Source organism: Pleurodeles waltl, chromosome 11 (assembly GCF_031143425.1).
Source record: "Pleurodeles waltl isolate 20211129_DDA chromosome 11, aPleWal1.hap1.20221129, whole genome shotgun sequence".
Classification (NCBI taxonomy): Eukaryota; Metazoa; Chordata; class Amphibia; order Caudata; family Salamandridae; genus Pleurodeles; species Pleurodeles waltl.
The window spans coordinates 482,946,314-482,970,491 of NC_090450.1; the positions used below are offsets into that span (position 1 = coordinate 482,946,314).

The 24,178-nt window shown below is 46.8% G+C and overlaps 1 protein-coding gene across 2 annotated transcripts in view; it reads left to right on the forward strand.

Moving 5' to 3' along the window:
• Positions 1-24,178, forward strand: part of SPHKAP (SPHK1 interactor, AKAP domain containing) — a 1,657,471-nt gene that overhangs the window by 246,191 nt on the left and 1,387,102 nt on the right. The window lies entirely within an intron of this gene.

Here is a 24,178-nt window from a genome sequence, read left to right on the forward strand (position 1 = left end):
CAGCATGCACGGTTGCTGGAATTAATACTTAAAAAAAGCTTGATTTATATTTCTTTACAAGCGAATAAAGTGAATAATACAAAATTATCACTGTAGAGGTAGTAGATAATGCATACCATTTTTAGCTGGAGAACAAGCATTTCCAAAACCAATAAGTCTAGCACTGGTTGTATTACCGCTTACTCTTTTGTCATTTTTTTGTATAACTTTATTGTTGTGGAAGCTGCTTGAGTTAGTCTAAAAAACACTGACCGAAAGCAAAAACAGTTGTTTAGTCTCAAAAATCCCACATTACAATACTAGCACCTAATCCTGAAGGGTACCATTTGCTTCTGGATGTTTTCCTTGTGAAGGAGCGGACTGCACAGCAGCACACATGCAGAAGTATAATTAAAGGCCAGATGTACAATTAAATAGAAACTCGTAAAGCAGTTGCAAACTGGTTTGTGAACCATACATAGGTGTTGTTGCCCTACAAATAATCGCTAATGGTATACTTCTGAAGTTTGTGCACATCACTGAATAATTTGCAATTTTTTATTTTTGCGATAGAAAACACTGAGGTCCTCATTTTGACACTGGTGGTAAAAACTGCCTACCGCCGTGGCGACGGCCGCCAAAAAAACGTCACCGCAGCTACCAGCCATCTGATGTATTATGACCACAGCCGGATTTCCGCCACAAGAATGGCAGAAATCCAGCTGTGGCCATGCTGGCGTATGGCGGTAAGGTGGCGCTGCTGCCACCAGCAGCGCCACACCAGTAGACCACCGCCAGCCGTATTATGACCAATAATACGGCCTGGAGGTGTTCTGCTGGCGGGCGCTGCTGGTGGCAGCAGCGCCCCGTCCCATCTCTTGCCGGAAGACCCCCTGAACACAGGTAAGCCGGGTCTCCAAAAGAGGAGGAGGGTTGGGGTGTTGTGTGTGTGTGTGGGGGGGATGTGAGTGTATGTGTATGCGTGGATGCAGGTGTGTGTTGCATGTTGAATGCATGCGTGCATGTATGGAGGTGTGAGTGCATTTATGTTGTGTTCTGTGAATGCATGCATGTTTGAAAGTGTGTATGGATGTGTGTGTGAATGGATGTATGCATGCGTGGAAGCATGTGGGAATGTTTGTGTGTGTGAAGGGGGGCCGTGAATGTATGGGGGTGGGTGGGCTTTGGAGAGGTAGGGGGGCCAGGGAGGTACCTGGAGAGGAAGGGGGAGACCCCTACCAGTGACAGGGAACGAATTCCCTGTCACTGATATGGCCTACCGCCATGGTTTTCGTGGTGTTACGAACGCAACGGAAACCATGGTGGTAGGCGGGATCATAATTCTGCAGGTGGAACAGTGACGGCAGCTGGGCTGGAGATGGATATCTCCAGCCCGGCGGCTGTTACCGCTGTGGCCGTCTGAGTGTTTCATTGGTGGGTTGGCTGCAGCCACCCGCCAATGTCATAATATGGTGGTACGTACCGCCAGCCTGTTGGTGGTACTTACCGCCATATTAACGCCGACCGCTGTGGTCGTAATGACCCCCTGAATCTCGTTATCAATTAGTGAATCGCTATTGTGATGTTCTAAGCATTCACAAATAGGGAAATTCATTAAAACACAGCATTCTGCACATGCAAAATACCACCAACTGGGAGTAGGTGGTAACAAGATGCAAAATATATAAGGAGGCACAAAATGCATTGCAATCTTTCACAATGACTGCACTTTATGCTGTAGTAAAGAGGATGTGGGTTCTTGGAGCACAACAGAGTTGAAGAGGAGAAAAAGGATTTTCAGACAGAGGGTGGCTCTATTCGACCACACAAATGAGAGGGTTGATTAATTGCAGGCTTAGCAAAGTGATTATTTTAAGTTAATTAAAGAATTAGACCCTGTACAATGCGGACTACATAGTGCAGTGATGCTGTTCGTACCCACATCCAGATTTTGTGTAGCTTCCACTTTTTAGACTCTGATAGGTAATAACACGCTTTTGCAGTTGCAGATGGGATATCCCAGAGTGTCTAACACAAGGATTTAGGGAATTTTTTTGTTGTAATGTTGGCAAGAATGAATGCACCCACTGCATTCCCAAGGCAGAGTTTGAAGCTCAGTCGGAAGCTACAAAAATCCAAGGCCCATATTTATACTTTTTTAGCTCCGCATTTGCATCATTTATGGACACAAAAGCGGCACTAACTTACAAAATACAGTTATATTTTGTAAATTTGTGCCGCTTTTGCATAAAAAAATGACGCAAAAGCGGCACTAAAAAAGTATAAATATGGGCCCAAGTTTGTGCATTAGCTCAGTTTCTCCAAATGCTTGGATATGTAAATGGTGCACATGTTCTAGTACGTACATCCCCTGAAATCTGCCTCAAAACCAAAAGACTTGCCAGTCAATAAATATTCAAGGAGTGTGTAATGCCACATGTTTGATCAAAGGCTGAGGCCCATATTTATGGTGGCCTAGCGCCAAATCAATGCGCCATCAGCGTCACTTTTTTATGCTAATGTGGCGTTGAAAGGGAATAAGTGCCCTGCCATATTTACAAAGTGGGGCAAACAGAACATTTGGTATGATCAAAACAAAAGGCTGAAATAAATTATGATACAAGTTGGAGATGTAGTGAGGATTAAATCAGCTACTCATGTACAGAAGGGGAAAAGTAAGTTTGGTGATCCTGTGAAAGTTGAGAAGGTTTGTGGAAATGCAGTCAGTGTTGCTGGTGGACATTGGTGGAATCTTTCAAGGGGGGTAAAAATGAGAGATAATGATACTACATTCACCACCAATGATAAAAGAGATAAAAGAAAAGAGTTTATTGTTTTTTCCGGTAAACATGATGTTCAATTTCTAGGCAGGGGCTCTCGAATAATCAACAAATCTTTAACATATAGAACACAATATATTGCTTATTTTTATGTAACAAAATTGTGGCAATATTGACTGTGTAGTCATCAAACGTTACTGTGTAGTATACGCTTTGTTTCCATGTTTTTAAAGTGTTAAATACTGATCACTCTTTATGTACTGTTTAGTTTGTATAGATTAGTTATTATTTATAGGAAGTTTTTGTGTTGAGGAAATATTATTTTGTTAAAGAAAAGAAGGTATGTTATATTATCACAACTATACAGTTTCTAGATTAGAGCGCTATGAGCCTACACTGTATTAGTAACCCAGCATTCCGTGTCTTTTATGGAATGTAATGCATATCAGGTTCCAGGATGGAGTGTTGTGATTTGAAGTGAAAAGGCAGTTGGCCGAGGGCTAGGGAAAAGACTAAGGGGGTCATTCCGACCCCGGCGGGCCGGGGTCGGCGGGAGCACCGCCAACAGGCTGGCGGTGCCCCGCAGGGCATTCTGACCGCGGCGGTTTGGCAGCGGTCAGAACAGGAAAACCGGCGGTCTCGGCCGGTTTTCCGATGCCCTCAGGAATCCTCCATGGCGGCGCAGCTTGCTGCGCCGCCATGGGGATTCCGACACCCCATACCGCCATCCTGTTCCTGGCGGTTCGCCCGCCAGGAACAGGATGGCGGTATGGGGTGTCGTGGGGCCCCTGGGGGCCGCTGCAGTGCCCATGCCAATGGCATGGGCACTGCAGGGGCCCCCGTAAGAGGGCCCCACAAAGAATTTCAGTGTCTGCTTAGCAGACACTGAAATTCGCGACGGGTGCAACTGCACCCGTCGCACCTTCCCACTCCGCCGGCTCCATTCGGAGCCGGCTTCCTCTTGGGAAGGGGTTTCCCGCTGGGCTGGCGGGCGGCCTCCTGGCGGTCGCCCGCCAGCCCAGCGGGAAACACAGAATCACCGCAGCGGTCTTCAGACCGTGGAGCGGTGTTCTGTCGGGGGAACTCTGGCGGGCGGCCTCCGCCGCCCGCCAGAGTTAGAATGACCCCCTAAATTACTTGTGTTTACTCCTAAAGCAGCTCAATATATTACTAATAAACGAAGGCCCAGATTTATGGTGGCCTAGTGCCATTCCAACGCCAAACTAGCGGAATTTTTTTCATGCTGATGTGGTGCTGGAAGGGCAAAAATACTGCACTATATTTACAAAGTGGCGATATGCTTGCATTGCGCCACTTTGTAACCCCTTGTGCCACATTATGCCTGTGACAGGCATAATGTATGCAAGGGGGCAGTCCGACGCTGGGGGGGGGCGTAAAAATAGTGCAAAGGAATCTATGAGATTCCTTTGTGCCATTTTTATCAGCATTTGTTAACACCTGCTAAGTTCAGGCATTAAAAAGAGTCTCCCATTGTGTTCAATGGGCCTCTGGGTGTTTTGAAGGTTTAGCGTCAAAACATTTTAAGCTAGTCCTGCAATGCACCAGCTAGCATCAAAAATTATGTCACTAGTCCCCCTGACTACCACCATAGTGCACGTATTTTAAATATGGTGCACACATGGTGGCGTTAGGGCGGCGCGAAGGGACACAAGAAATGTAGCGCTGCACTACGTGCAGCACCACTTTTCATAAATCTGCCTGGGCCTTAGATGCTCGGTATCCAAAATTATTATGGTGGTCATTACAACCCTGGCGGTCAGTGTCAAAGCGGCAATAAAACCGCCAACAGGCCGGCGGAAAAAAATTTGGAATCACGACCGTGGCGGAAAACGCCAGCATAGACAGCCACTTTAACACTCCGACCGCCGAGGCGGTACAAACAAACACCGCGGCGGTAACCGCCATCAGACAGGCGGAGGACAAAGGCGGAGGACAATGTACCGCCCACAGAATTATAACATCCAATCCGCCACCTTTTCCGGGGCGGATTCACCACGAACAAAAACATGGCGGAAACAGGACTTGGAAGGGAAATCGCTCACCTCCTCACACCCCACGAGGAACCAGGATGCCATAGAACCGGAACTTCAGATTCTACCTGCCTTTGTCTTCCTGCTCCTCTACCAGGAGCATGAACGCCGGCGGCGAAGACCACGGTGAGTACTGCACCTACGACACAGGGGAGGGGGGAGGGAAAAGAGAGTGACACTCACACGCAACAAGCAACACCCCCACCTCCACCCTCACCCACTGCAACACACACACTAATACATCATGATACATTACAGTTACACCCCTCAACCCCCCTGGAAGAATGCAGGGACAAAGGGAAATGAGTCGAATGATTGTAATATATTCAAAGACATAAATCCAAAATATATACATATATAAAGATATTCACACTATAAACAAATATATACACCAAGAATACAAGTCCAAGGGATTCCACCATCATAGTCCGTGGACCACTGGCCCCAAAATGCATGGGCGAGGCCCACACAAGATACCCGAACAAGACGGAGAGAACACTGCTGGGGCATCAGATAGAAATAAAACAGGCACCTCAGGGGAAAGGGAAAGAGGGGCACCTCAGCCGGATGAGTGCATGACGCCAGATCCACGAGGGGGCTCCATGCCCATTGATGTATCATGTGGAGTGCAAAGCTACAGTCTCACAAGACTCTACAGTGGGTGGTTTGCCCACTGCTGCATCCTGGGGAGTGCAAAGCCACAGTCTCTCAAGTCTCTACAGTGGGTGGTTTGCCCACTGCTGCATCCTGGGGAGTGCAAAGCCACAGTCTCTCAAGTCTCTACAGTGGGTGGGTTGCCCACTGCTTTATCCTGGGGAGTGCAAAGCCACAGTTTCTCAAGTGGATAACAGTCTCCACTGGTTCTGGAGGGGGCTTTGTGCCCAGAGTGCTTCTTCCTGCCAAGGACAGAGGTAGTGGACGGCATTTTCCACTGGTTCTGGAGGGGGCTTTGTGCCCAGAGTGCTTCATCCTGCCAAGGACAGAGGTAGTGGATGTATCTCTCCACTGGTTCTGGAGGGGGCTTTGTGCCCAGAGTGCTTCATCCTGCTTGTGGCGGCCTCAGTAGCGTCAGAATCTTTGGCGCTCAGTGGCCTGCTGTGCTGGTGGCGGCGGTGTCATGTTCAGCAGTGCTGGTAGCAGCGGTGTCCTTGGCAATGGTGCTGATGGCGGCGGTGTCCTGTTCAGCGGTGCTGGTGGCGGCGATGTCCTTGGCAGCGGTGCTTGTGGCGGTCTTGTCCGCCGTGCACGTTTTCCAAGACTTGCCAGTTTTAGTGTGCCCCTTCCCCACCTTGGATGGTGGCGCTGCTGGATCCACACTCCCACCTGTACCCCTGGGAGCGGCTTTGTTTGAAGATTTTTTTCCTCTCTCCCGCCGGGCACTGGCCAACTTTTGGTTGTGTTTGTGGTGGGGGATTGTCGGTGCTCTGGCTCCTTGGCACACTGGCTGCCCTGCTGCCTGGCGCACTCCAGAAGCCGGTCACTACGGGCACCACTGCTTCCGCTGATGTTGTGGCTGAGGTGCTGGGTTGGGACCTGGAGAGGCGGGGCCTAGGAGACTGAAGGGGTGGGGGAGGTGAGGGTAAGAGGTCAAGGTTGGACAGGTAAAGTTTTTTGGACACACTGGGACGGGTAGATGGAGGGGGTTTGGGAGTGGAGGAAGAGGTAGTTGTTGTAGGAGGTGTACGTTTGGTGACTTTGGGTGAATGTGCATGGGCTGGAGGCTGTTGTGAGGTGGATGGCTGTTGGGTGGGTGTGTGGCTGCGTTTGTGTACCTTGGGAGGTGGGCTCACAGACACACTGGGAGAGGACACAGGGGATGTGTGAATGGTAGTGGGGATGGTGACTGCACGTGAGTGGGGTGTGGTGGTGAGTGTGCTGGTGATGGAGGTAGTGGCTGACGATGTAGTGCATTCAGGTGTGAGTGGAGATGAGACTGGGAGGGAGGAGGGAGACGAAGAGGAGGGGGACACAGTGGAGGCAGTGGCTGTTGGTATGTCTGCATGTGTATGATGTTTGCGTGAGTGCCTGTGGGATGTGTGGTGCTTATGTTTGCCTGAGCTTCCCTTGTGTGTTGAGGTGTGTGCATGCTGGTCTGAGGGTGTTCTTGGGATAGGCTGAGGTACAGGGGTTTGGATCTGGGTGGAGGAAGTTGGAGGGGGGAGGCTAGAGACAGGGACAATGGCTACCATCCGTGCTGAGGCCAGAGTCTGAAAAGCTTGCTGATGGGCTGCCTGACCAGAATTAATGCCCTCCAGGTATGCATTGGTTTGTTGCAACTGCCTCTCTGCACCCTGGATGGCATTCAAAATGGTAGACTGCCCAACAGTGAGGGACCTGAGGAGGCTGATGGCCTCCTCACTGAGGGCAGCAGGGGTGACAGGGGATGAGGTGCCTGGGGCGAAGGAGATGCCCACTCTCCTGGGTGAGCGGCCACAGGGCAAACGCTGAGGGGCTGCTGGGAGGGCAGTGCTGGTAGGGGGGTGGTGGCTGTACCTGTAGATGCGGGGGGGACAGAGAGGCCCGCCACTGCAAGGGAGCTCCCATCAGAGGAGGAGTTTGTATCGCTGGTCTCAACTCCTGTCCCCGCTGTGGAGCTCCCCTCGCCTTTCGTCCCACTGGTGGCTTCTGACTCCATTGTCTTGCCCTCCAGGGCCATGTGGGATGCAGCTCCCTCCTGCTCCGGTGCCACTGCTCCTCCACCTGATGAGGCTAATGCACACAAGCACAGGGAGACCACAAAAAGGGAGGGGAACAGAAGAAAGACATGTTAAGTGCATGCAATACCGCTACCGTTGGCGGACACTACAGACACAGAAGCCACCTGCACTACGCCGTGCACTTGGAGTTCCCTAATCAATCCCAGGGACATGGTTTACAAGGCTATGCCCGATTGCTGCACACATGGATGTCACAGGAGCCTGACTAGGTGTAGTTGGCTCTGTACCCAGGTGGGGTGGGGTGCCACAGGACCTGCCTTAAGAAAGGACCCTGCCTACTAAACTTGCCCTGGCCTAGGGGAACCCACAGCCCACCTCCCCCACCCAGACACCTCCACTGAGCGCTGAATCAGCTGAATGAGAGTTAACTCACCCCCTTGTGGCTGCTGTAATGCCCTCAAGCGCCCATCCAACTCCGGGTATGCCACCGCCAGGATCCGGAACATCAGGGGGGTCATTGTGCGACGGGCACCCCTCCCACGTTGGAAGGCCATTCCCAGCCGGGCCTCCGCTGTCTTCTTGCTCCAGCGGTGAATGTCCTCCCATCTTTTCCGGCAGTGGGTGCTCTGTCTGTGGTAGACCCCCAGGGTCCGACTTCCTTGGCGATGGTACGCCAAATATCTTTCTTCTGGTGGGCTCTGACCTACATGAATATTACAGGTGAAAAGGAGAAGATATAAGCGACCGCACCGTCACAGTCATTGCCTGCATCCCTACCCTTGCCATGTCGCACATGCACTCACTGTCGTTTCAAGCACGCCTCATTCTCCCCCCCATTTTTCATCCACACCACTCCAAACAGCCATTGCCGATACAGCATGCTCAGAGTATACTCACCTGTTTGTCTGGAGGACCATACAATACCGTGTACTGGGGGAGGACGCCATCCACTAGTTTCTCCAACTCCTCCGTGCTGAAGGCAGGGGCCCTTTCCCCAGACACACAAGCCATTGTCTCTTCCAGACTGAGGTCACAGCAGCACTTGCAGTGTAGGTCCTCTCCTGTCAAAGATCAGGTATTAAGTGAGAGAAAATGGCAGTCACGTCCGCGGCAGTGCATACCGTCACTGCCGGTGTACATCATCATTGGCTCCTGGGACCCATAGGATCCAATGTTAACCAATGCAGGTTTGCGCCACGGTCTTCGACCGCCTACCACGACAGTGTACAACGCCAGCGCAATTACCTCATATCCCATTGTCCCACCTTACAGGTCAGGCAGCCACCATTTCAGGGGGCCACATGGCATTAATTTTAAATGTGTCACACTTATATAGGCCTTGATTATACACTAAGATAGCCATATGTTGATTTTGAACATTTTTCATATAAAGTTGTGTTTACGTACCTCAGTGTTGGTTGACTCTCTGCTCGCTGTTCTCCTCCATAGAGCACGTCCGCTGGGGCAGGTGAGAAGATGGCGGCATCCTCCGGAGTACAGACCGCTGGTGGACCTGTCGACAATGGAGGAGCGACATGTGATCATCACCTACAGACTTGATCGTGCCACAATCCAGGAACTGTGTGCCAAGTTGGAGCCAGACCTGATGTCAGCTATCTGCCATCCCACAGGAATCCCCCCTCTAGAGCAGGTGCTGTCAGTACTCCATTTCCTGGCAAGTGGGTCTTTTCAAACAACAGTGGCCATAGCATCAGGGATGTCCCAGCCTATGTTTTCCAACGTGTTGTCCAGAGTACTGTCTGCCCTGCTGAAACACATGCGGAGCTACATGGTTTTCCCTCAGGTGGAGGATTTGCCTACAGTGAAAGGTGACTTTTATGCCCTGGGACATATCCCCAACGTCATAGGTGCCATTGATGGGACACATGTGGCCTTTGTCCCCCCACGCAGGAGGGAACAGGTGTACAGAAACCGGAAGAGTTACCATTCGATGAATGTGCAGTTTGGCAGACCAGTACATGTCCCATGTTAATGCCAAATTTCCTGGCTCAGTGCATGACACTTACATTCTGAGGAATAACAGCATCCCTTATGTGATAGGGCAACTCCAGAGGCACTGTGTGTGGCTATTAGGTGAGGACATGGACCCAATACAGTGTGACTAGGTGTCTGGGTCTGGGGATGTCCCTAAGAATTAGTGTGTGTCTAACAATTGTCCCTCGCCATTTGCAGGTGACTCTGGTTACCCCAACCTGTCATGGCTACTGACCCCAGTGAGGAATCCCAGGACAAGGGCAGAGGAACGCTACAATGAGGCACATGGTCGAACAAGGAGGATTATAGAGAGGACCTTCGGCCTCCTGAAGCCAGGTTCAGGTGCCTTCATATGACAGGTGGTTCCCAATTCTACTCACCAAAGAAGGTGTGCCAGATCATCGTGGGCTGCTGGATGCTTCACAACTTGGCTTTGTGACGACAGGTGCCTTTTCTGCAGGAGGATGGTCCAGATGGAGGTGTTGTGGCAGCTGTGGAGCCAGTGGACAGTGAAGACAAGGAAACAGAAGAAGAGGACATTGACAACAGGAACACGGTGATCCAACAATACTTCCAGTGAGACACAGGTAAGAAGACAACACTGCCTGCTACATCTGTTTGATCCTTCTACCTCTCATCTGTCTGTCATTTTCCCACAGTGTATGGACCCTGAGTTGTCACTTTCCATTTCGATTTCAACGATGTGAGTCCCACTGGGTGACATCTGCTTTGTTTCCTCATGGACTAAACCTGTGTGACATAGGTATGTTGACAATACAATGGATATAGCATTTTTCCACAGTTATTGCAAATACACATTTTTGAAAGCACAGACTGACTCCAGATAGTTTTGTGATTTAAGGGTGTTTATTTAAGTGCTAAATAGTGGAGGGGGTTGTAAAATGGTCAGGGGTGAAGGTGGAGGAATGTCCATGGCAGAGTCCAGTCTATTAGTCTCACAGGTGCATTGTCCAAAGGGGCATAGGAAGTGAAGCTGGGGCAGTTTAAGGATGGACAGGGTGTCAAAGTGGGACAGAAGGTTGACAATCAGGGTGGTCTCATTTCTTGGCGGGGGTCTTGGCATTGTTCTCTGTCTTTGTCCTGGATCTCACGGACCGCTTGCGGGGTGGGTCTCCATCTGCAGGGGATGGGGTGCTGGTGTGGTGGACCTGTGGCGGTGCCTTCTGCCCACTAGTGCCGGGAGAGGTGGTGGGCAGTTCATCGTCCAGGCTAGTGTCAGGGGCCCCTTGTTGTGCCACAGTGTCCCTCCTGGTGTTGACGAGTCCCTTCAGCGCCCCTACACGGGTGCCCAGGGTAGAATTGATGGATTTGAGTTCCTCCCTGAACCCCAAATACTGTTCCTCCTGCAGCCGCTGGGTCTCCTGAAACTTGGCCAGTACCGTTGCCATTGTCTCCTGGGAATGGTGGTAGGCTGCCATGATGTTAAAGAGGGCCTCGTGGAGAGTGCGTTCCCTGGGCCTGTCCTCCCCCTGTCGCACAGCAGCCTTTCCAGTTCCCCTGTTTCCCTGGGCCCCTGTCCCCTGATCCGTGTGCCCACTACCACTGTCCCCAGGTCCTAGTTGTTGTTGGGGTGGTGGGTTAGCCTGGGTTCCCTGTAGTGGTGGACACACTGCTGATTGACGTGTCCTGGGGACAGAGGTATGGGCCCGCTGGGTGGGTGCTGTGCTGGTGTTTCCAGAGGGGGGAGGCTCTGTGGTGGCCTGTGCCAGTGTGAGGGGAACCGACTGTCCCGAGGTCCCAGATGGGCCGGGCTGGTCATCTAGATCCAGTTGGACAGAGCTGCTGTCATCACTGTGGGCCTCTTCTGTGGGTGGAGTGGACATGTCTGGACCATCCTGTCCGGTGACGTTGGGTGGGGGTCCTGCAGGGGTGTACAGGCATAATTATTGCAGCGGTGTGTGCCATGGTGTACAATGGGTGGGTGACCCTGTAGCCAAGTGCTTGCATTCCTGTGTAGGACCTTGTGTGATAATGGTTTAGGGGGGTGTATGGGTATGTGCATTGGCCATGCTTTGGTGATGGTTGTCCATGCTTTGGTGTTACATGCAGGGCTTGGGTTTGGGATGTGTGGTTTGTGATATTGGGACATACGTGAGGAGTTGGAGTGATGGGGGTGAGGGCGAGGGTGGGGGTATATGATAGCATGCAGGTGGGTGGGGGATGAAGTAATGAAAGATTTGACTTACCAGAGTCCATTCCTCCAGCTACTCCTGCGAGGCCCTCAGGATGCAGTATAGCCAAGACCTGCTCCTCCCATGTTGTTAGTTGTGGGGGAGGAGGTGGGGGGTCCGCTGCCAGTCCTCTGTACCGCGATGTGGTGTCTTGAGACCACGGAACGCACCTTACCCCGTAGGTCGTTCCACCTCTTCCTGATGTCACCCCTAGTTCTTGGGTGATTGTTATTTGGGTTAGAGGCTCCTTGCGAAATCACCATTGTGATGTACTAACTACCTGCAGTTTAGCAGTTCTCCGACCCATTGTTGAGGTGGCTGTAGTTAGCCTTTCAATAGAACATCCAAATGCTTAGAGGTGATTCTTTGTGTGTCTCTGTTGACATCTGTTTGCAGCTGAGAATTGAGCCATTGTGTGGTCATTTTCATGATATCCATTGCTAATTCTTCAAAACCCAATATAATGGCCACATTATCTTCTGGAATTCATATTTCTAATTATGATACCCATCTACTCAATTCAGAGATAGCCCTGTGCTGCCTTTGATTATTTAACATTGATCATTCCAGTGCATTAAATTGTGCTGGGTTTGGCAACTTCCCCTTCTCTCATTCTAGACCTTACAGTAGGCTTTGAAGCCATACTTTCCCTTTCTAAAATAGAAAGGTTGAGGTTAAGTCGCTGCAGAGGGAGTGATAGCAGTACCTGAGTCTAGCACTGCAGGGTGATGTTTTGCCTCTGTGATAGACTTTCTGTCTTTATAGGAATGTAAGCCTTGGTGCCATGTAAGCCTTGGTGTTGTGCACATGATCTAGATTACCTATAATGCATTATTTTGCTCACTATGAACACCTGAAATAGAGTAATAAAAAACTTTTAACTATTTGTTATTTGGTAAATACGGCTAGCTACCATTTGAAGCCACACTGGCATTTCTAATTTTAATATTTTAATATTGCATTTATTGTCTGTCTTTGACTTTTACATGCATATTTATTGTAGGGATATTTTGTTTATTAGTAGGCACATTCCATGGATTAGATCATATGCATTCATGATTGTATACAACAGAGCAGAGCGTCCACCCATTATCTTTTTGGGTATTTCAAACAAGACCTTCATTCTACTAAATACAATATTATTTCAGGTAAACCTTGTTTTCGTACCCACCTTGTTTTATTTTTTTATTGGTTGTTGCATGGCTATGTATCTTTGCTGTATCTCCCCAAATTATCTGGCATTTAATAATGTGTCTATGTATATATATATATATATATATATATTTGTTTCTCATGGCACACTGTCCCCCTTTTGAAATACTTAGATATGTAAAAATTCACAAAAATTATAATTTAAAAATTTAAAAATTTAAATTTGTTGTTTGCAAATAAGAAAATCCAACAAATAATTGGTTTTAATATTTGTAATATTCACATTTGTTTTTGTTTTATCAATGTGGTATGTGGGATGTAAAATAATTTTTATGTTGTGTGTCACTGTGTGGTAGGTACATAATGGTAAAATTTGTTGTAACTACATATCCCAGAATGCCCCATAATGGCAGACAATAGGAGAATCTATAAATGTGGCTGTAAATGGATCACTTACTCACTGTGATCAAGACCTTTGGTGATTGAAACACGTTGGTGGAGTTTGGGTTACTCATCTCTGTTGTAAGAATACATTTTCAAACACAAGGTTCCCTGTGTGTGCCGTGTTTGACCTTGTGTCACTTGGTGGAGAAGTTTTTACTGGGTTGGCCCATCCCTGACACGAGCACCAACTCAATGGAGCGCGATCTGATAGGGGCCATTTGGAGGAAAAAGAAAAAAGTACATATATATATATATATATATATATATATATATATATATATATATATATATAGAGAGAGAGAGAGACTTTTTCCACTGTAGAAGGCTTTTTCGTTGGGACTCAAACTGCAAGTGAGGCCCATTGGCTTTTCCAAAACTTGTTTCCGATATTGTTGTCTATGTCTTACTGCTAAATGTGATAGTGGTGGAGAGTTTGCTGGACAGCTGCCTGACAAAGATACCATCTCTCTCAAGGTTGCTGTTTGAGTTCCGATCATCATTGGAATCCTGACAGTAATCCTTTCCTCCTAAACCATCTCACCATGTTCTGTAGATATTCTGCTAGGTAATACCTCCATTTTCGGAACCATGTACTCTTCTCTCTCTTCGGAGTAGTCGAGTCAACATTTTGTCTAATTCGAAAAATAATCTTCTTGACAGCTGATACATACTCCTCCCATAAGAAAAAGGGAGCAATCCAGAATTCTTTCGACTTTTCCGTCGATCATTTAATATTATGTTGATATTCAGTTTTCATCTTAGCAGGAGTAGTGGGGTGCCTTTTAAAGACTTGGGTATCAGGGCACCCACTGACAATATTAACGATTTATCCCAGTTAATCCTGAGACTGTACGTGTTTTCTAAATGAGTAGCAATGTGCTAGTTGTAGTCCCTCATACCCCATAAAATACCAGCATGTTATCAAGGATGAGCACATTATTACATTGTTTTGATAAAGACATTGTAGGATTGTTTATTCTCCAAAGAAAATTCTGAGCTCATAGCTAGTAGTGAGAGCCCTCTCCATGCATTGTAATCAGGACCACTGTGTGAGAGCATCTATATAAGTAACCAATCACTGAACAAAAAATAAAAAAAAAATAAAAAAAAATATATATATATATATTTGTATATATATATATATTTAACATATTTTTCAGCAATTTCTTTCGTTCTTTCAGTCTATGTGCTATATCAGCTGGCACCGTTTCATTAATAAGATATATTTTATTACGTTTCACATTGATGAAAGGATCCTTTGTGACTATGGCCCTCATTACGAACATGGTGGTCTGGGCCGCCATGCCGGCGGTGGCGGTAATTACCACCACTGGCATGGCAGTCCAGACTGCTATATAATAAACGTGATAGAACCGCCACTTTTGTAACAGGTTTCCGCCACTAGGCAGCCTGGTGATGGCGGAGTTACATATCCGACAGGGCAGCGCTAATGTGTCAGGTTCCACCACCGAAAGGCTGGCGGAATGAGTAACTCAGGGCCCCCTGTGGGCCCCTGCAATGCCCATGCACTTGGCATGGGCAGTGCAGGGGCCTCCATGCGATTTACGGGCAGTGAAATGCGCAACGGGTGCTGCTGCACCGCCACACTGCTACATTGCCGCCGGCTCCATTTGGAGCTGGTGTCAATGTTCAGGCCCTGCATTCAGCTAGGCCGGCTGGTGTAAACACTCTTTCCACCTGACGGGCCAGCTGAATGTTCTTTATGTGGCCGGCGGGGGGTTCTGCACGCTGGCGGTCTTTTGTTGACCTCCAGCGCTGAACTTGGCGGGTTTTCCTGCCAAGTTCATAATGAGGGCCTATGTTCTTGAGGTGAATGCAGAACAAATAATGTTTTTGAAATCACATCCAACAGATGACTTTGCGTCTTAGAAATGAAAATACTAGTAACTCACGAACATTAAGTAAAAGAATCAACACTGTATTTGTTACTGTGTTAACTAACATGAAATGTCTCTTACAAAGCTGATAGAGGGTGATACTTTAAGTTAATCTGAAAATCTCGTTTTCATCCTCCTGATCCTTGATAAAACACAAACCTTGAGGAAAGGGACTCAACTGCAGAAAATCATCTCAACTTGTGTTCTTTAGTAATGGCCAATGTTGACATGCTAGCAGCATGAAATGAACAAGCATTTGCAATGCAATAGGTCTCACATTTGCTTGAGTTAGAGCTATTGGCGTTGTAAATTCATGACTGGATTTTTCTTGCCACATAAATTGGTCAACCCTGCCTCATAATTTTGTGTTTTCCTGCCACATAATTCCAGTGGCCTTGCATATAACTCAAGCACTTCCATTTACCTTCTTCCTCTATATGCAGCAAAAATGAAAATTTTGCCATTTAGCATCTTGATTTAAATGTGCCATTCTAATTCCAATAGAATACCACTTTCACCACCCCACCATCAGAGTTGCTTGCTGGCTAACACAATCCCCAAAAGAAGACACAGGACATCCATGGAGGAGTAACGAAAGAAATAAACTAGAGGGGTCACCGAAACATGTCAAGAGTGTTCAACCAGTCATGGTGTAATAAGGTTATTATGTTGGCCTGAACCATGATCATAATGGCAATAAGGAAAGATTAATAAACTATATACAATTATAATGTAAACCCAATAAAAACCTTTATCAGAAATAAACTTTTGGCATTAGACTGTAATATTTGCGTTGTTTGCACTTTTATGTTTTTAAGTTGTACTATCGTTTGCATATATTTTGGAAGGTATACAATAGCAACAGAAAGCTTTGGCTTGTTTGTTCTGTTGTATATACAATCTAAAGTGTTGATTGACGACTGGATTGTGTAAATAATACATCGACTGTTGTCCGGCGCAGATTTTTTGGCAGAGGTTGGCCCACGTGTCAGAAGCAGACCCCACGGGCGGACTCTGTTGATATAGCAAGTGCAATCCAAATTACCCCTTTTTCAGTTAAGGGCCAGAATGTGTTGGTGAGGAAAGGAAGAGGCATGCCAAAGTAATAAAAAAGAGGAATGCAAGCTGGCTACTATATACGGTAGTGTCACTTCATGTGTGTTATTTTACTATCCTGAAACCCTGGAAGAACAATCGAAGGGAAAATAGACTTGCTTTGGCTGTAACACATTTGTTATTTTTTTATTTGCAAGTGATTGCGTGGAAAAGATGCCTTTTCCCCAGTAGTCCAGATAATCACAAGGATACAGCCTTACTCTGCAACATACTTTGGTTTCAACATTTTGTTGCACTGCTCTGTAGAATATTTCAGTATTTGACCCTACACATATCACGGACAAGGCGACAAAAAAATAGCTCTGTTCCCCAGAGATTGCAAGGAGCCCCTGAGAACAGCAAATGCCATGCAGTAAATGGATTGTGTGACAGGGTGAAGAAAGATCTCACTTCTTAGCCTCAAGCAGCAGCCACAACCTGGTGAATATCCCTCTGCCGCTGTGAAACGACTCCCAGTGCAACTGACTTGTTTATTATCGATTTAAATTTGGAGGCACTGTGCATTTTCGGAAGGCTTTTGGTCTGTGATTAAACTATAACGAATTGAAGTTAGGAAAAAGCATGAAGCATAATAATTGGCAAACAATTGAAAAGTATTACTGACCTACGTGGGAAATGTCAGTCACAAGTGCTGGGGTGCTCCCAGTACGCAGTCAAGGACTTGCTTTTTCGAGTTACAGTAGCGGTACCAATGGAACCATGCCATGGTAAACAATGGAGGAAATGAGCGGAAGTATATTAGGCACGGTGAATTTAAGGGGTAGAAACCTAGTTAAATTCCCAATACACCAGTAAAATCTAAAACGTGTGGTAATAATATTCGCAAATAAAAACAAGTACCACACTGCATTAAAAAAAGCGACCCGGATTATCTAACCCATTAAAATTAACAACTGGACGATCTTTCGGCCTGCCCTGCTGCTGCAGCAGGAAGGGAGGAAAGGGCAGACAACACAAGAGCAAGGGCAGTTTCCAGGGGACCCATTAAAGTGACAATGCCAGTTATAGCCTTGTGGGGCCCAGAGCTGCCCTCATTAACACTAGAGAGCGAGGGCAGTTTCAAGGGACCCCTTAAAGAGGCAATGCCAGTTATAGCCTTTTGGGGCCCAGAGCTGCCCTTGGTAACACTAGAGAGCGAGGGCAGTTTCAAGGGACCCCTTAAAGAGGCAATGCCAGTTATAGCCTTGTGGGGCCCAGAGCTGCCCTCGGTAACACTAGAGAACGAGGGCAATTTCAAGGGACCCCTTAAAGAGGCAATGACAATTATAGCCTTGTCGGGCCCAGAGCTGCCCTCGCAGTGTTTTCTGTACGTTTTTGAGCCTGTTTCTAATTTTGTACAGTGTATTTCATTTCTGTAAATACATTGTAAGTTGCATTTTTGCTGTATTTAAATGCAGGGTTGTGGGATCATACCCATACAAACATTGTACTTTCAGTCACTAATCAGCAGGGCACTTCTTTGAAGCAGCTCCCATCGGAGCACAGCAGTTGGTCTTTTACGGTTATGTCAGAGGCAATGAGGAAATTAAAGCTCTCCATAACAAGCCAAACATGGGAGCTAAGATAAACAAGGGGACTGGAAAAAACCCTCTCTACTGTTTGTTGTATTTGCAGAGGGAGCTGGTGGGGAGGAGGGACTGATCAACAGGCAAATTCTAAAGAAAAAAAGTCCCCTACAGAAGAGATAAACAGGACATAGCATAATTATACAGTACTTGGTGCTCCTCCCAAGGAGAAAAAGGCAGAACAAATAGGCAGAACTGACCACTAGCAAGCAAGGATTTTTGAAGGACACTGGAACCAACAAATGAAATCGCTTGAATTTGCTTGAATCCAAAATTATAAGTATACTTAAAAGTATACAACACGTCGAGCGCTACACTCGACCTAAAAATGACATTTAAAGTATACTTGCAATGGTCAATGTGCTTTCTGTGGTATTGTATGATGCGACAAGTCCACCATTCATCATCAACAAAAAAGGAGACTCAGCTCCCCATGAGTCATAGAACAAAGGGTCTCATTACAAGTTTGGCAGTCGGCCCACCAGACCACCATATTGACAGTTCTGAAAAGACCACCATGTTCGTAGTCTTTCAGACTGCCCTATTACGAGTCACACAGGCAAGACCGCTAACTAATAAAGGCAGACAAGCAGTGGTGTGGAGGCCTGGAAATAGGCGGTCCAACCTCCAGCACCGACAGCACTGCAACCAACCACCAACCGTATTAGAAACACACAGTCACCATGGTGGACCCCAATAGCGGTCAGCCATAGGCAGTCTGAACCACAGCGGTCTACGGTCACCAAAGTAAAACACAACTGCACATTGAATGAACTTGAAAACAACAACAGCTGATACCCATTGCCACACTGGACAAACCTGCAAACCTGCAAAAGGCATTATAAAAAACACCCCTTTACAGACTGCAATCCTTTGCATTTACACTGAAATGCACAGAAGCCAGAGCAAATTAATTTCCACACAGTACAGATACTAGGCACCACTTTTTTTTCACCATCCCATACAACAGCCCGCATACATTTTTGTCCACTCATACTCTCTGGCACTTCCTCTCTTTAGTGAGTCACTGTCACCCATTTTTTACCCACCATGGCATGTTTAAAAACTCCCCATTTATCAGAAGATGAGTTCAGAGTCATGGTGGATGAAATCATAAGAGTAGAGCCACAATTGTTTGGAGTACAAGTCCAGCAGAACCCTCTCAGTAGGAAACTTGAAATGTGGGACAGGATCGTCCACAGAGTCAATGCTGTAGGCACTGCCCTGCACACAGGGGAGGACATTATGAAGAGGTACAATGACCTCAGGGGCAAGGTCAGTTCCCAAATCTCCAGGCACCAGCTGCAGGCCAAAAAGACTGGTGGTGGCGCTCCCGGTGACCCATTACTTCTCTTTCTCTGTGAGTAGAAGGTCTTGGCCATCCTGTATCCTGATGGCTTGACAGGAATAACTGGGGAAGAGGAGTCTGGTAAGTCACAACACTAAAATTATCACCAAATTTCCATGTCATGATTGCTCACAGCTCAGCTTTTGCCACTTTTACTGCCACTCAACTCACCAGCCCAGTGTCCACCAATCCAAAGACCTCGATTTGGCAACTCACATTTGAAGTGTACTTACTTGGGGAGATTACATTTGTATAGTGCGTGTAGTACAGGGACTGACATGACTCCAATGGTCAGCAGGCACTGTTATAAATCACTAAACACCAGACCAATGGGCACTTCTCCAAATACCCCTGTTTGGTACTTATCAATTTAAGGGTACACAACTGGGAAGATAACATTTGTCAAGTGTGTGCACTACAGGCACTGACATGATTACAATTCCCAGCAGGCACTATTTCTGTAACTACAAACACTAGCACAGTGGCCACATGCTACAATACATCTGTTAGTGAACTCTCAATTGAAGGTGACTCACCTGGGGGGAGAACATTGATCAAGTGTGTGTACTAGAGAGAGTGCCATGACTACAGCTCACAGGAGGCACTATTTCAGCAATTCCAAACAGCAGAACAGTGGTCACTTGTCTGACAACTACTGTCTGGCAACACACAATTTATGTTTACTAAGTTAGGAGGATACAATTTGTCAAATGTAGGAAGTAGAGGGAGTGACATGACTACTAAGGCCAGAAATGCCCTTTGTCGGTAAAACCCACCACGAGCCCAGTCTTCTATTGTCAAAATACCATTGTTTAGTAACTCTCAATTGAAGTGTACCCACCTGGGAGGACAGCATTTTTATAGTGTGTCTATTACAGGAAGTTACATGACTGTAACTCCCAGGACGCTCTGATACTGTTACTCCAACCACCAGCCCATTGTCATTTTCTCCAAAGACTCCTGTTTGGTAACTAGCACATGATGTGTACTCACCTGAGGGATTATATTTGTATAGTGTGTGTACTAGAGAGAGTGACATGACTGCAACTCATAGCAGGCTCTGTATCTGTAACTCTAAACACCAGCACAGTGTACTCTTGTCCAAGGACCTCTGTGTCTTAATTCTCAATTGAAGTGTACTCACCTGGGAGGATACCATTTGAATAGTGTGTGAAGTACAGGGAATTATATGACTGAAACTCCCAGGAGGTTCTCTTACAGTCACTCCAACAACCAGTCCAGTATCCTCCCCTCCAAAGACTCCTGTCTGGTAACTCACACATAAAGTGTACTCACCTGGGGGCTAATATTTGTATAGTGTGTTTAGTACAGGGACTGACATGACTCTACCTCCCAGCAGGTGCTATTTCTCTAACTCCAAACACCAGCACAGTGGTCCCTTGCCCATCTTCACCTGTTTGTCAACTCACAATTGAAGCATTCTCAACTGGGGGGCAGAACATTGAAAAAGTGTGTGAACTAAATGGAATAACCTGACTGCAACTCAAAGAAGGCACTGTTTCAGCAGCTCAGAAAAACAGACCAGTGTTTATTTGCCAAAAGACCCACGTTTGGCAACCCTTAATGTAAGTTTAGTCAGCTAAGAGGATAACATTTGTATAGTGTGTATAGTAGAGGGGCTCACATGACTAATAAGGCCATGAGGGTCTGTTTCTGTAACTCCAAACACCAGTCCAGAGTTCTCCTGTCCATCTGACCCATGTTTGGCAACTCACTCCTGAATTAAGTTTACTCATGTGGGGGATACTGTTTGTCAAGTATTGGAGAGTAGTGAGAATGACCTGACTGCAACTCCCAGGAGGCCCTGTTTCTGTAACTCCAAACACCAGCCCAGTGTTCTCTTCTCCAAAGAACCCTGTACCTTAATTATTATTGAAGTGTACTCACCTGGGAGGATGATATTTGTAGAGTGTGTATGACTGCTTGGGCCAGGAGGCACTGCTTTGTTAACTCAAAACACCAGTCCAGTGTTCAGTTCTCCAAATACCCTTCTTTCTAAGCTTACAAATGAAGTGTACACTTCTGTAGGGATGACATTTATCAGGTGTATGAAGTAGAGGAAGTGACATGACTGCTAAGGCTAGGTGGTCTTGTCTCTCCAACTCTAAACACAAGCCCAGTGTTCTCATGCACAAATACACTTGTGTCTAAACTCTCAAATGAAGTTTACTTATCTGGGAGGATAACATTTGTATGGTGTAGGGAAGTAGAGGGAGTAACCGGAATGCTAAGCCCAATAGGTAATGTCTCTAACTCCAACCACAACAGCAATGTTCACTTGCCCAAATCAATCTTTTTATGAACTCTCTATTGAGGTTTACTCACCTGGGAGGATACCATTTGTCAAATGTGTGTAGTATGAAGAGTGACATGACTGTAACTCCTAGGAGGCACTGTTTCTGTAACTACCAACAACGGAACAGTGGTCACTTGTCAAAATACCCTTGCCTGCAAAGTCATAATTGAAGTTTACTCAACTGGGAGGGACCAAGATACAGATCATGCTCAACTCTGAGATGTGTCTGGCCACCTGCTCCACCCTGACCAGGTAACCCAAGATGAAACTATTGAGGACAGAAAGGACAGCTTACCTATTGTATAAAACAATGATCCCAAATGCCTCAAGATGCATCACCAGAATGGTATTGGCAGCAGACACATTCACACTGAACTATGCACATGATGACTTCAATCTCATATACAACATAGTCCTGGGTCTGCCTATATAACAATCAACTAGGCCTCAAAATGGCCAAACACATATCGGACCTAAACACTGTTTTGCCTGCACTGGGGGCAGTGGTATTGTCAGGACATCCTCCCAAGGGCTAATGATCTGTACCTTTTAGCAGCTGCTTGACTTAGATGGAATTGACATGTTTCACAACCACATCATGGCGACTTCCCGCAATAAGATTAACTGCAAAATAACTTTGTACAGGATATATGCTTAATGTAACACTAAATTGTTGGAGGTAGATGCCACAATGCAACCAGTAACATTGTATCATTCACATCAACAGGCTGAGCTGCGACTGGGTACTCAGAGGCCACAGAAGAGACTACAACTACCACCGTGGATGAAGCCCTCAGTGAAGAAGACACTCCTGGACATCAGGACTTGGAGTATGGTTCTGGCCCATCTGGGCAACCTGGTCAGACACCAACAGTGAATCTCACTGTGGCCACATCAACACCTCCCAGCACAGTTGCCTCAACACCACAGGAAACCATTCTCCCCCAACCTGTGTCCCAAGCTCAGTGTCTACCATATCATGAGCCTGAGTCCTGGATCCTGAGTTGCAGTGCAACACTTCTGACAATGAGGATCCAGGACCCAGTGGGAGTTGACACCCTGGGGCATGGACACAGGCCCATGGGGGTAGGGTACATGGGAGGGATGCTGCGGGCCAGCGGGGTGAGGCCACTGTGGCTGATCATAGCCAGCGCACCATCAGCTATGTCTTGGGGTCTATCTGGAGTCCCAAGTCATGATGGGCCAGCTAGTAACCGAACTCTGAGTAAAAAAGCAGCTACAGAGGGGTCTGCACGGGGAAATGTGTGAACAGTGGGAGGCTCACAATACCAACATGGCCTTCCTAACAGGGGTGATGAGGGACATTAACACCACCTTGAGCAGGGCGCTACAACACCTGTCTACCCCTTCCTTTGGCGCATGAACACCAGGCCCTTCTTCAATGGTGCCAGCCACTGGAAGGGAAGCCCTGCCATAGGAACAAGCCCCAGACCCCCTATTTATGTAGCAGCAGCTCCTCCCACCAGACAAGCGGAGACGTCCGGTGAAGAATCCAAGAGGTGAAGGTGCCAAAGACACCCACCACTGCTAGCAATTGACCGTTTTTTAAAGGACCTCCTTTGTGTGCCACACATTCACTCTGTTGACTCATCCTGAATTACCCACCAGTTCCAATGGGATCAGTACTCTGGACTCCCAATGATGTGGTATCTACTCCAATGTTTTCATTTGGAATGGCTGCCACCTTCACTTTATTATTATTTGTTTGTTCTATCACAATTGTATTTTCAGCATCAGCACTGTAATACATTTACCTATCAAAAACTAATTGTCTTCTTGCTTAATTTCAGCATTTTGCTATGTAGAGATGTAAGACCATGTGAACCATATGATGAAGACATGACTTACCTGTGCAAGGGGGTGTATGTTACAGGTACACATTGTCCTGCTTAGGATTACAACCATTGTACACAAACACATTAGTACAAGTGTCTGATCACACCAAATATTTTATCCAAGTGCATAGCACAAAGGCTGTCCATATGTCTAGATCTTTGTGACATAAGAATGTGTTATTCATACTGAGTCAAAGTACATATCCCAGGGTACAGCCCCCAGACCATGGAAAGAAGAGATTTGACAGACATTGTCCTGTAGAATTGGCAAACATTAAATTGGATGATGTCAGCAGTTTGAGCACTATCACATACCCCACCAAAGTAATCCAACATCACATAATCCAAGATACAGGCAGATGGCAGTACATCAGTCCCTGCTCACAGGCCCATAATAAACCAATAACAATGCATCTAGTGATATGACACAAACATATGTCTGTGTTGTGGCACAGGCACTGTGGCCTGCAATAATGAAACACATCTACAGTTACACACAGGTCATACAAGAATATTTTTTAGCCAATGTGAAGGGAGAATGACTACATATTTCATGCCCACATGATGACACACATTATGCAATTGCACCAAAACAGCAAACAAAACAAGCCCAATGTGCACTTCAGACCTTCCACCCAAACACTGTGCCAGCTGCCTTGGCAGAAGTGTGATACACCCCAAATCTCTGACCTACATTAGCTGTAACAATCCATGTTCACTTTGTATGTCAGAACAGCATCAGATATCTGCCAATCTCACAACTCTGAAATGCCCACATGAGGATGTCATGGTAAAGGCACCTGTGCACAGACAAAACGAGGAGTATAG